This window comes from Suricata suricatta, chromosome 2, assembly GCF_006229205.1.
Source record: "Suricata suricatta isolate VVHF042 chromosome 2, meerkat_22Aug2017_6uvM2_HiC, whole genome shotgun sequence".
NCBI lineage: Eukaryota > Metazoa > Chordata > Mammalia > Carnivora > Herpestidae > Suricata > Suricata suricatta.
This window is the reverse complement of record NC_043701.1, coordinates 51022989-51034796: the sequence shown is the minus strand read 5'-3', so window position 1 is coordinate 51034796 and position 11808 is coordinate 51022989.

Here is an 11808-nt window from a genome sequence, read left to right as displayed (position 1 = left end):
CCCCCAGCTAACAGGAGTAGTTGGAATAGAGAAAGTGGAGCCTTATCCCCATATCCAATGTGCTATAAGTATGACTTGTTAGGGCAATATTTGTGCACTACCTCATTAATTTGTTAGGTGTTAGGGGTAATGTTGAGGGGAAGATACAGTAAAACCTTGGTTTGAGAACATGATTAATTCTGGAAACATGCTTGTCTTTCAAAGCACTCATATATCTAAGCAAGTTTCAGGAACCATTGGCTCAGTTGTGATCACGTGACATTTGGCATCAAGTACGAATCGTATTGCAAGACACCGCTCTTTTATCTGGTTAAAATTTATTAGAAATGCTTGCTTGTCTTGCAAAACACTCATGGAACAAGGGACTCGCAATCCAAGGTTTTACTGGCTCTTGAATTGTCTTGAGGATGTTTTATATGTGTATGATATTAACATAGTGAGTGACTTATTTCCAAGATTATGAGAAAATGTTTAAATGGGACCAAAAGGCAACCTACTGAATGGGAGAAGATATTTGCACATGTTATAGCTGATAAAGGGCTAATACCCAATATAATATCTAATATAAGGAACTTATACAACTCAACATCATATATTAAATTCTAATGCCCAATGTGATGATATTTGGAGGTGAGCATTTGGGAGCGATTAAGGCAAGAAATGAAGGCTTCATGAAAGGATTAGACCCCCTCATAGGATTAGTTCCCTGCCACTGAGGACACAGCAGGGATACAGTGGCTTTGTACCAGGAGGCAGCCTTCAACAGATGCTGAATCTGCCAGTGTCTCAGCCTCCAGAATTGTGAGAAATAAATATCTATTGTATACAATTAACCAAGTCTGGTATTTTGTCATAGTAGCCGAAACAGACTAAGATACAATCCATGTCAGCACAAATCATAAATCGAGAGTTAGATTCCTACTCTTCAAAGTTTCTAATCTTTACTACCAGAGCTAAATATAAAAATGTATATCTGTAGTTTTATACAAACATTTAGTTTCTTGGACTGTTCTGAATTTGTTTTAGTTACTGTATGCTGTCATCATAGGAACAATTTTGAGTAATCTAATTCAAATCTTCTATGAGTTACAAAAATACCAGCCACAGCATTAAAGAAAACACAAGTATTTATCATGGGCTTCTAGGAAAAATCTTGTTATAACATGAAGTAAATTGGGAGAGACATTGTTATTATCACCCAGAAGAAGTGATAAATCAGCGGGTCCCATAGAATATAGATCCATGCTGGAATCAGTAAGGAATAAAAGTGCCTTCCATAGGATCATTCAACATATTTTTCTGATTCAATATCCCAGGCTACATTTATTGTTAAATAATTTAGCCTTTAAAAAATTGTATGTACAAATGGAATGTTGGAGAACAAATTCTCAATCATGCCATTCACCTGCTGTCCTTGGTTGGCTAAGAAAAACAGAAGGGCTGGGGGACACGAACATTTCAAAATGGAATTTTAAAAATTAGTTTGGCATCATTATTTGAATAATTAGATCTCCTCCCACTGAGCATTGTACTGGTAGATGGAAAAATGTGGCCCTGACCACTCCTAGGTAAATCAGTGCACACTCTCTTTTTTAAGGAAATAGTAGTCACTGCACAACCAAAGAAATCAGTAACGTCTTCCCAGTGAAGTGAGAGCTTCCTGGGTCAATATTCTTCACCAGCCAGAGCATGAATGGGGTGGACTACACCCCTTCTGGCAGCGTGACTCTCCCTCTTTGAAAATTTGGTTACATATTTGCTAGAAGGCACTTCTCACCCAGGAGCACCTAGTCAATCGTAGGCTTATCCAGGGCACCCCCACAATGGTCAAGTATGAACACATCTGCTCCCAGAACTACAGGACTAGGGGTACAGAAGCAGAATGAAGGGCAGTGGGTCCGACACCCTGGGGATCTGTGTTAAGAAGCCCCTAGACCAGCCATAGTTCCTGATCTTTTACTTCTTCGCACAATGCTCCTGAAGGGAATATTACACCATGAGGCATATGCACTCTAATGTGCTCATTAAAAAGATTCCCTTAGGCTGGTATTTTCAGCTTTTAATACATTGCCTCTATAAATGGCTGCAGACAAACAAGTTTTACCTCATTACTCTGTTAATGGACTAGAAGACTCATCAATTAAGACATTAAGTCATTCCTTGTTCATAATTTCAGATTGTACCTGGAAACACTTGGAAATACCGAGGTCTGCCAATCAAACAATTTTCTGGTGGTAAAGCATAAATCATGTATTTGGTCACACTCTGAAGATCCTATTTGCCAAATCAGCAAAGTGTTGGCAGATTAATCCAAGTCAGTTTACCTAGCCTTTGATTGGAAATAATCTGATCACCGATTATTAGCTCTATCAATCCCCCAATACCAATGTCCAAACTTACTACTTTCCTTCTGGTCTTTCTTTTTTTTTTCTTTTTTTTTTTTACATTTATTTGTTTTTTAGAGATAGAATAAGAAAGAGCACAAGCAGGGAGGGTCACAGAGAGAAGGAGACACAGTATCCAAAGCAGGCTCCAGGCTCCGAGCAAGCATTCATCACAGAGACCAATGCGGGGCTTGAACCCACCAACCATGAGATCATGACCCAGGCTGAAGTCGGATGCCTAACCAACTGAGCCACTCAGGTGCCCCTGGTCTTTCTTTTATCTATGCAACCATCTCCATTTCATGGAAGTATGTCATTCTTTTAAAATATTTAATCACTTACCCAATCTTTGCCATATGAAAGCACTTCTTGAAAATAGCTGCCCTGAGATGAAGAACTCCTGAAATACACAAAATTTATGACTTTGTATCTTGAGAAAAATTTAGGTGACCCAGCTGCTTGTTGAAGGCAGTATCTTATAAAATATTTCAAACTGCCCATGTGGATTATTTCAAACAATCAAATATATTTCCAGGATAGCCAGAATTTATAACTGCCAATCATTGATTGTAGGTTAAATGTAGAAAGCCTTACTAGTCCTTGATTTTTTCTAATATACCATTCAAATGATTAAAACTGGTAACAATACGTTGAGCCTCTTGTAAAGCCTTGTCTTTTTCTTAAGTGTCAGAGACGTTTTGCTTTGATGCCCAATCAAATGTATTGACATCTGTAAGTAAGGAATTAATTCCAGAGAAACCTTCTAAATGGCATGTAAAATATTCCATTGTTACACTTAACTATATGTGTCATTGTTTTCTCTGCTAGCAGATCAGGAACTAATCTACACTTCAATGGGATAAATATATACCATGAGTTAACAGAATATGGTTTATAGCCGTGATCAGTAGGACGACAGCAGGACATTTAATACAGTGCCTCAAAGCATCAACTACAAAGTCGTTACCAATTTTGTAACTTGCAGAGAGAAATGATCTACTCAGGTACCTGATGAAATAAACCTGACCCAGGAAAATAATAAAAGAGAAACAAAGCACATATGTCAAAGAAATGGTTCTTGCAAATATCTAAGGCCCCTCGGTAGGAGGTATCCATACTGTTGATATGTAGCCCACATCGTCCTCCTCAAATGCCAGGGAATATTACGGTGAAAATGTGGTCCTGACTCCCTTAGGAGCCCACTTACTGAAGTTATAGCTTTTGAAGCTTAATAAACAACATAGTCAGGATATACCATACATTTAAAGTTAAGATTAAGTAATTGTTTGAAGAATTTACCCTGTGGGGGAGTTTATTCTTTGACTTAATTTACTAAGCCATGGAAACTAGAAATGAGGTGTCCCTACTACCTTAGATTGAAGTGTCAATAGCCTTCACCGAGTGACATTAGTGACTGCAAGAAAATCAAAGTGAATGCCTTGATGACCATCCCTTAAAGAACTTAGGGCTTGCTCTGATTATAATGTGTCATCTACAAGATAAACACCTCCCTGCTCGCCCTGGGAACAACTACAGTCCCCCTTCTTTGGCATGGTTTATCACTTTCTGGGTTTTTTTTTTTTTTAGATTTGAGGGGAGTGTTGACAGATTCTTACTTGGTTACTGTCCTCAATAAACAATCATTCCCATTCCATGTGGAGGGACCTCATCCCTGCTGACACTTTTATTTTCTTACACAAAGCATTCTCCTCAAGGACAGTATCCACTGGGTACATGTTTGGCTTCATAAGATTTTACATGATGTTTTACTCATTTATAAATAGTACTATATCAAACTGTTAATGAATTCTCTTTTTTATGTTTTTAAATTTATTTATTTTGATTTAGAAAGAGAAGAGAGAGAGTGCGAGTGAGTGACGACTGGAGAGAGAGGGAGAGAGCAGGTTCCACAATGTCAGCACAGAGCCAGATACAGGGCTTGGTCTCATGAGTCACTGAGATCCTGACCTGAGCCAAAATCAAAAGTCGAACTCTTCACTGACTGAGCCACCCTGGGGCCCCAGTGAATTCTTCTCTTACATACCTCCGGGAAATCGCGTCAGAAAGCCATACTGAATGAGTGCCGTGGCTTTTACAAAGAGGATTATATTGATAAAAGCATACAACTCCTTCAATTTGTGAAGGCAGCTTTCGTGATCACATATTTGAATCCCCACATTGTTTTAAACAACGTTTTGCATCTGTGCAAACGTCAGCCTCTTCCAACAAGAAAAAAAAAAATACCAGGGTCTCATCCATTCATTCATTTGCTCATTCATTCATTTCATGTTTATAGATGCTACTATAAAATGAGCCTCCTGTTCTGGCAAAATATGTGGCAGAATATGAAAATTCCTTGCTTCCAGGTATTTTAGAATCTAATGGGAAACAGGATATACAGTAAGTCATATTGTTTGTGTGTATACTTTGGACCCAGGACAGTCTTCAACATTTTGCAAGTTGCTAGCTCATTTAATTCCTTCAATTGCAATATAATATGAGTACCATTTTATCACTGGGTTCCAGTCAAGGAAGCAGATGTAGTTAGGGAGTGATGAGCTGTGGCTTTGCATCTAGGCAGCCTGCTTCCTGAGCTTGACAGCTCACCAGCTTATCTCTATGTCTGCTGTTAGGAAAACATCGCTGGAGCACTTGGGTGAATTAGCTGTTTAAGCATCCGACTTCAGCTCAGGTCATGATCTCATAGATTCATGGGGTTCAACTACCACATGAGGCTCTATATTGACAGGTTAGGGCCAGCTTCAGATCTGTGTTTCCTTCTCCATCTCTTCCCCTCCCCTGCTTGTGCTCCTCTCTCTTTCAAATATAGGGAAAAAATCATTAAAAAATACTGAAAAAAATGAAAACCATTGTTTATGGATACGCAGCCTTACTTCCTACCTGTAGCATTGCACTTGCCATCTAGTCATGCCGCTTTACGTGCTGAAGTATAGGTGGGGGGGTGTTTCATTCCACCTTATGAGGTTTTAATGGCACCTAAGGGCTGACAACTATGAGCAGAGAGAAGTACTGAAAATATAAGTCTATTTGCTGTATAAATAGAGTTATGTGTGGTTGTGTGTTAGTTGCAATATGAGGGCAAAACTTCGTGCAGAAAGGTTAGCAAGATCTGTGATATTGCTAATAAGAGTTGCAGCATCATGAGTACCAATCAACCCTTATGCTCAGAACTCCTAGAGATATTGCCTAGAGAATAAGGGAACTCTTATTTATGTGGTCCTGACATCTACTGTGAAAGAGTAGCGAATCTGAAAGACAGTAGAATATGAAAATTTTTTTTAGATAAAGCAACACCAGTCAGTCAAGCTGAAGGTCCTAGATATACATTCTCTTTTCCTAACAAATCTTTGATGGGCATGGATTGCTACTAAATTATAACATTTTGTAAATCTGTATTCTTAATTCAATTTTCTTTTATGCAGTGTGGTACATTTCCATAATTCAGATTGGCATCTGAGGATTGAAGAAACATAAATTTCTTTTTCCCATTGTCATGCCCTAGAGCAATATATATCCCTTCACATTCCATAGCAAATATCAAGCCGTCTAAAACCTTTTTGTTTGGAGACCACAAACCTACCATTGCATCAGTATATTTTTTTTATGATACTTTGGGATCAATACCAAACCAAGGGTAAAAAAACTCCAGGGAGGAATTAGTGTTGTGTATTTTTTTTCTTAATTTTTTAACATGTATTTATTGTTCAGAGACAGCGAGGACAGATCATGAGCAGGGGAGGGGCAGAGAGAGAGGGACACACAGAATTAGAAGCAGGCTCCAGGCTCTGAGCTGTCAGCACAGAGCCCGACATGGGGCTCAAACCCACGAACTGAGAGATCATGACTTGAGCCGAAGTCGGGCACTTAACAGACTGAGCCACCCAGGTGCCCTATAGGCATGTCTTTTAAAATAGAATCTCTCACCATGAGGATGTATTCCCAGGTGGACAACAGAGGAAATACCAGGGGGCATGTAGGGCAGAAAATTCAACACACAGAAAGTCAATTTGCAGGTTAACTCTCCATGGACCCAATGTCTTGTGTCCAGTTGGTTTGGAAAATGTAGGTTTCTTGCCTAATCATTAATGACTACTCTCTTCTGGTATCTGGACCACTGCCTGTACACCTTCATAACTCGTTGCTAATCTCAAACGTCCACTTAGCTGGACCCCAAGTGGAACCAGGGTACAAGTTTGTTCAAAATATATTTTGAAAAAAAATAGAGGCTGTATTATTTCTCTATTTCATTTTTTCTTTAACCAGGACTGTTATGCCCAAGAACTCGCAGATGCTTTCTGCTAGGCTGGGTGTAATTGTTTGGATGTCTGTCTCGGAGGCATCACATTTATATTATCAAACTGAGAGCGAACAGTTAGCTCACCCCTGACGACTTACAGCTACCAAGGGAGCTAGGCAGTAAGAGCATATTTGCTAAACAATTTTACCTCCGTGAACTCTTAAGTCTCTGAATAGATAATCATGGTCTGTAACTTCTAATTTTGTATCAGAATTGATTAACACTCACTTTCGGTGCACCAAATTATAATCTTTCTAGTATGCTTTGCTCAGCACTTTACTTGCTATTAGCCAGATTGTCATGGGACTTCCGAGTTTCAGACTAATTGCATGGGAACGTTTAATATACAAATTACCTTGAGCTAATTTATCTGTATGTGTCTCTGTTTAAAAGTGTAACTGAACAGAAACCTATTTCTCCATTTTGGAAAATGTGAAAGTCTTCAGTGCTTACAAGTAAGAAAATAGTGGACTGTATATTCAAGATGGAAACTGCTCACTTATTGTCCAAAATGGCATCTGTTAACTTCTCCTTGTCAAATAAATATAAAAACAGCCAAAAGGAAAACGAGTTTGACCTCAAAACATAATGGGAAAGTGGCACCAACTGTTGAGTGCCTAGCGCAAAGAATTTTCTGTGGGTGATCAATGTTTGCAATATTTGTGCACACCCAAAGGAAATAGACTGCCTCTCTTATTGACCAAAGGTGGACATTTTTTTTCCAATTTAGTTGGTCATTAGTGCAATTACTTTTTTATCAATATACTGTGAGTAATAAAGTCCTTTTATTTCTTTTTGGGGGGGATTCTTTTTTTTCCATAATATTTTTTGTCAAATTGTTTTTCATACAACACCCAGTGCTCTTCCCCATAAGTGCCCTCCACCATCCCCACCACTTCTTTTCCCCCCGCCCCCTTCCCCTTCAACTCTCAGTTCATTTTCAGCATTCCATAGTCTCTCAAGTTTTACATCCCTCTCTCTCCCCAACTCTCTCTCCCTCCTCCGCTCCCCCGTGTTCTCCATTAGGTCTCTCCTGTTTTCTGGTGGAGATAGTGCAATTATTTTAATGGATTCTGTGCAGAGAAGAGTTAACATAGCAGGATTGAAGCCATTATATTTACAAAGTCTTTTTTAAATTTTTTTAATGTTTGTTTATTTTGGAGAGACAGAGAAAGGGAGGGACAGAGAAAGGCAGAGACACAGAATCCAAAGCAGACTAGATGCTAGGCTTGAATTCATCAGCTATGAGATCATGACCTGAGCCAAAGTCAGATGCTTAACCGACTGAGCCACCCAGGCATTCCCCCTTACAAAGTCTTAATTGCCAATATGGCTCTTGGCTAACATATGTAAATTTGCATGGTATGCCTCTACCTACACTGATGTCAAACTTTCTCTAATTGATAAGAGTGGCTCACTGTGTCTAAAATGTTTGTGCACAGAATATATTTTATGCTGGATATCTGTTCTCTACTGGGCAGAAAGACATACTAAGCAAAGAAAGACTCTATGAGTAGTCCCCGGTACCAATTTCAGCAATGAGTCACTCTCTAATTAACATTCCTGGTAGACAAAGCTATGCACACATTGTCTGTTGCTGGGGACTGTGTGCCTTCTCTGGGAATCCTCTGGGCAAGGACTCTGGGAAACCTATTCCTGGTGTACTCTGGGCTTCACCCTATACATGTTTTCCATTTGTTTATTTTTCTCTTTGGCAGGAATACATCTGTGTTGTGAATACAAACCATGAAGAAAAAAAGACATGGCCATGTGAAAACATATTTTGAAAGCTACTTTGAACGGTACTGCTTTTTACGGTATTTACTACGTTCATATGAAAAGTCATACACATTTTCTTTAGAATTTCATGTAAGAAAAAATGTTTCTCTCCTCAATGAATTGGTGTGCTTTTCTTTATTGGACAATAACAGCTATTTATCCATTTATGTTTCCCATTCATCTTTTTTTAATTGATATATAATTGACATTGACTAAGTGTAAGGTCTGAAACATAATGGTTTGATATGTTTATATTTTACAAAATGTTTAACAAAATTAGTTTGGTTAACATACATCACCACATATAGTCACAACTATTTCTTGTGATAAAAACACTTAAGATCTACTCTCAGTAACTTTAAAATCTATGATACAGTATTGTGAACTATAGTCAAAATGCTGTACATTCCTACCTATTACTTATTTATCTTATAACTGAAAATTTATACCTTTAACCCCTTTCATTCATTTCCCCTGCCTTCACCCCACCTGGTAGTTAGGAAGCTGTTCTCAGTATCTATGAGTTCAGTAGTTGTTTGGTTTGGTTTGGTTGTTCTTGTTTTGGGTGTTTGTTGTTTAGATTCACATACAAGTGAGATCATATCATGTTTGTCCTTGTCCAACCAATTTCACTTAACATAATGCTCATGAGGTTCTCAAGATGTGTATATATATGTATACTATATACACATTTTTAATCAATTCATCCCAAAGAATGCTTAATTTGTTTCTGTATTTTGGCTAAATAAGTAATGCTGCAATAAATATTGGTGCACGTTACTCTATATGGGTGTAGAGTAATTTTAGTTCATTTGGAAAAATATCCAGAAGGGAAGTGCTGGTTTGCTGGAAGGTGTGGTAGATCTTTTCTCCCTCCCTCCCTTCCTCTCTCTCTCTCTCTCTTTCTTTCCTTCTTTTTTGAGAAACCTCCAGACTGTTCCCATAGTAGCTATAGTGGTTGCACCAATTAACATTTCCATCAACAGGGCACAAAGTTGGCTTTTGTCTACATCCTTACAAACATTTGTTATTTCTTGTCTTTCTGATAATAGCATTTCTAACAGGTGTAAGGTGATCTCTCGCTGTAGTTTTGATTTGCATTTCCCTGATGATTAGTTGAACATCTTTTCATATGTTTGTTAGTTTTTGGTATGTTTTCTTTGGAAAAATGCCTTTTCAATTTCTCTGCCCATTTTAATTGGATTTTTTTCTATTGAACTGTATGAGTGTGTGTGTGTGTATATAAAATATCATATATATCACTTATATACCATATATGATATTAACCCTTTATCAGATATATAATTTGAAACTATTTTCGTCAATTCCATACATTTCTTTTTCATTTTCTTGATGATTTTTTTACTGAGCAGAAGCATGTAGCTTGATAGTGCTACGTGGGTTTTTGTTTGTTTGTTTGTTTGTTTGTTTTGTTTTGTTTTGTTTTTTGCTTTTGTTGCCTTTGCTTTTGGTATCAAATCCAAAAATTCACTGCCAAGACCCATGTCAAGAAGCTTACCCCATACATTTTCTTCTAGAAATTGAGAATGTTGGGATAGTCTATTTTGGACAATGAGCAGAACATATAATCAGACAGACCATGACTAACCCCATAGGCATCATAAAACCTGGCTCAAACTAGCTCTTCAATTCATTTAATTCATTGACATTGGTCTCAGCCTGCCAAATATCAAAACCCAACAGGTAACCATCTGAAATGCAGAAAGTCTGTGACCTTGTCTGGCTTCTTGCCAGAATCTACTCTAGAACAGTTCAAGAAAAACCAAAACAACCATTTCAAATGGATATATAATTATAAATGTACATGTAAGTATTTACTCTGTGCCAGACTTTGTTCTAAGTACTTGATTACTTTTCTGTTTCTATGCTAATAATGAAGGATTTGTTTCTATATCATCTTCCTAATATCTTGGTACAGTTAGAAATTCTCAAGATGGATTTCATCCTCTTTAGGTTGAAAAATTGGTAAAAAAAGGAAAAGGACTTTTTCTTTCATAAAAGTGAATTCATAGAGCAATGTAATGCCTTTTATGGTTTTCCTTTCCCAGAAGCTCAAGTTTTATTCCAGACTTCTTGAATGATGAGTCACTAAGAATTTATTTTAATTAGAAAGCATCATCAGGCATCTTGTGATAAACACTACACATCATTAAACTCCTTTCCAGAGCATCTCCTGGGTAAAGAGGGCTTTACAATTGGAATATACTGTATGGCTGTACTAATGAAAAATATGTTCAAAGAAAAGAAAATGTTAGAAAATACTCCCAAGTATATGAAATATAATACATAGGTTGTCAAGAAAAGTAAGCATTTTATGTAAAATTTCTCATGATTTGAGGCAAGTTTGAAAATACATCATTCCCTATTTTTGTCTGTAAACTCTGTTCCATTCACTATTCTGCCAGCTGATGATTCTAATTTTTATGGTATGATTTCAGCATCTTCAGGCTAAAGCAAAGTTAGAATATCAGAAGTAAGAAAATTAATTTTGTGCAACTCCCAGAATGTTTCCTCCTTCACCTCCTTGCCTGGCTCTCCTTAGATGCCCAAGATTCAGCAATTTGCTTTGTATCAAAGAAGCTCAACAAAGACATGAACATTCATTCCACCAGAGTGTAATGTCTCTAAGGGTCACCTCTGATAGGAGTGTTGCTAAATTAAAATGTTTTGGATAAAGGTTGTTGCTCCCTGATCGAATTCTAGCCACCAAAACAAGAGGAGTTGTGATTAGCAGATTTGATGTGTTACCTCTAATGAGTGGAGTGCTTTCCATATGTTTGATGAGGATCCTCCACATTCCCTCAATGATCTTTGCCTTTAGAGGATTATCAAGACCTTATTACTTCCCAATACCCATCTCTGTAGGCCACCTCCATACACAAAAGACTACTTCACTTAAGACACTGGTGCATGCTCATTGTAGAATGTAGATACTTCATATTCCACCCAAGTTTTTCTACATTCATGAACTTTGAACATTCAAGAATGGCAATTTAAATATGGGCTTAGGAATGTTAACCAAGTTAACATTGCACTCCTGGTCACACCTTGCCTTTAATGAGTCTTTTTTTTAAATTATTTTCCACAAGACTGATCATTATAATTATTTATGCTTCGATTAGTCAGATAAAGCAAATTGCTTTTGTTCTGTTGGTCTATGTGCTCTATTCAGCTTGCGTCTCTAATACACCCCTACCAAGGGATGTTACAGAATCCAATAGCTACATCCTATATTTACACGGTTTCCTGAAGCCGTGTTTACTTTAAAGTCTGCTGTTAACTATTTTTCTCATAATTTCCTCTTTG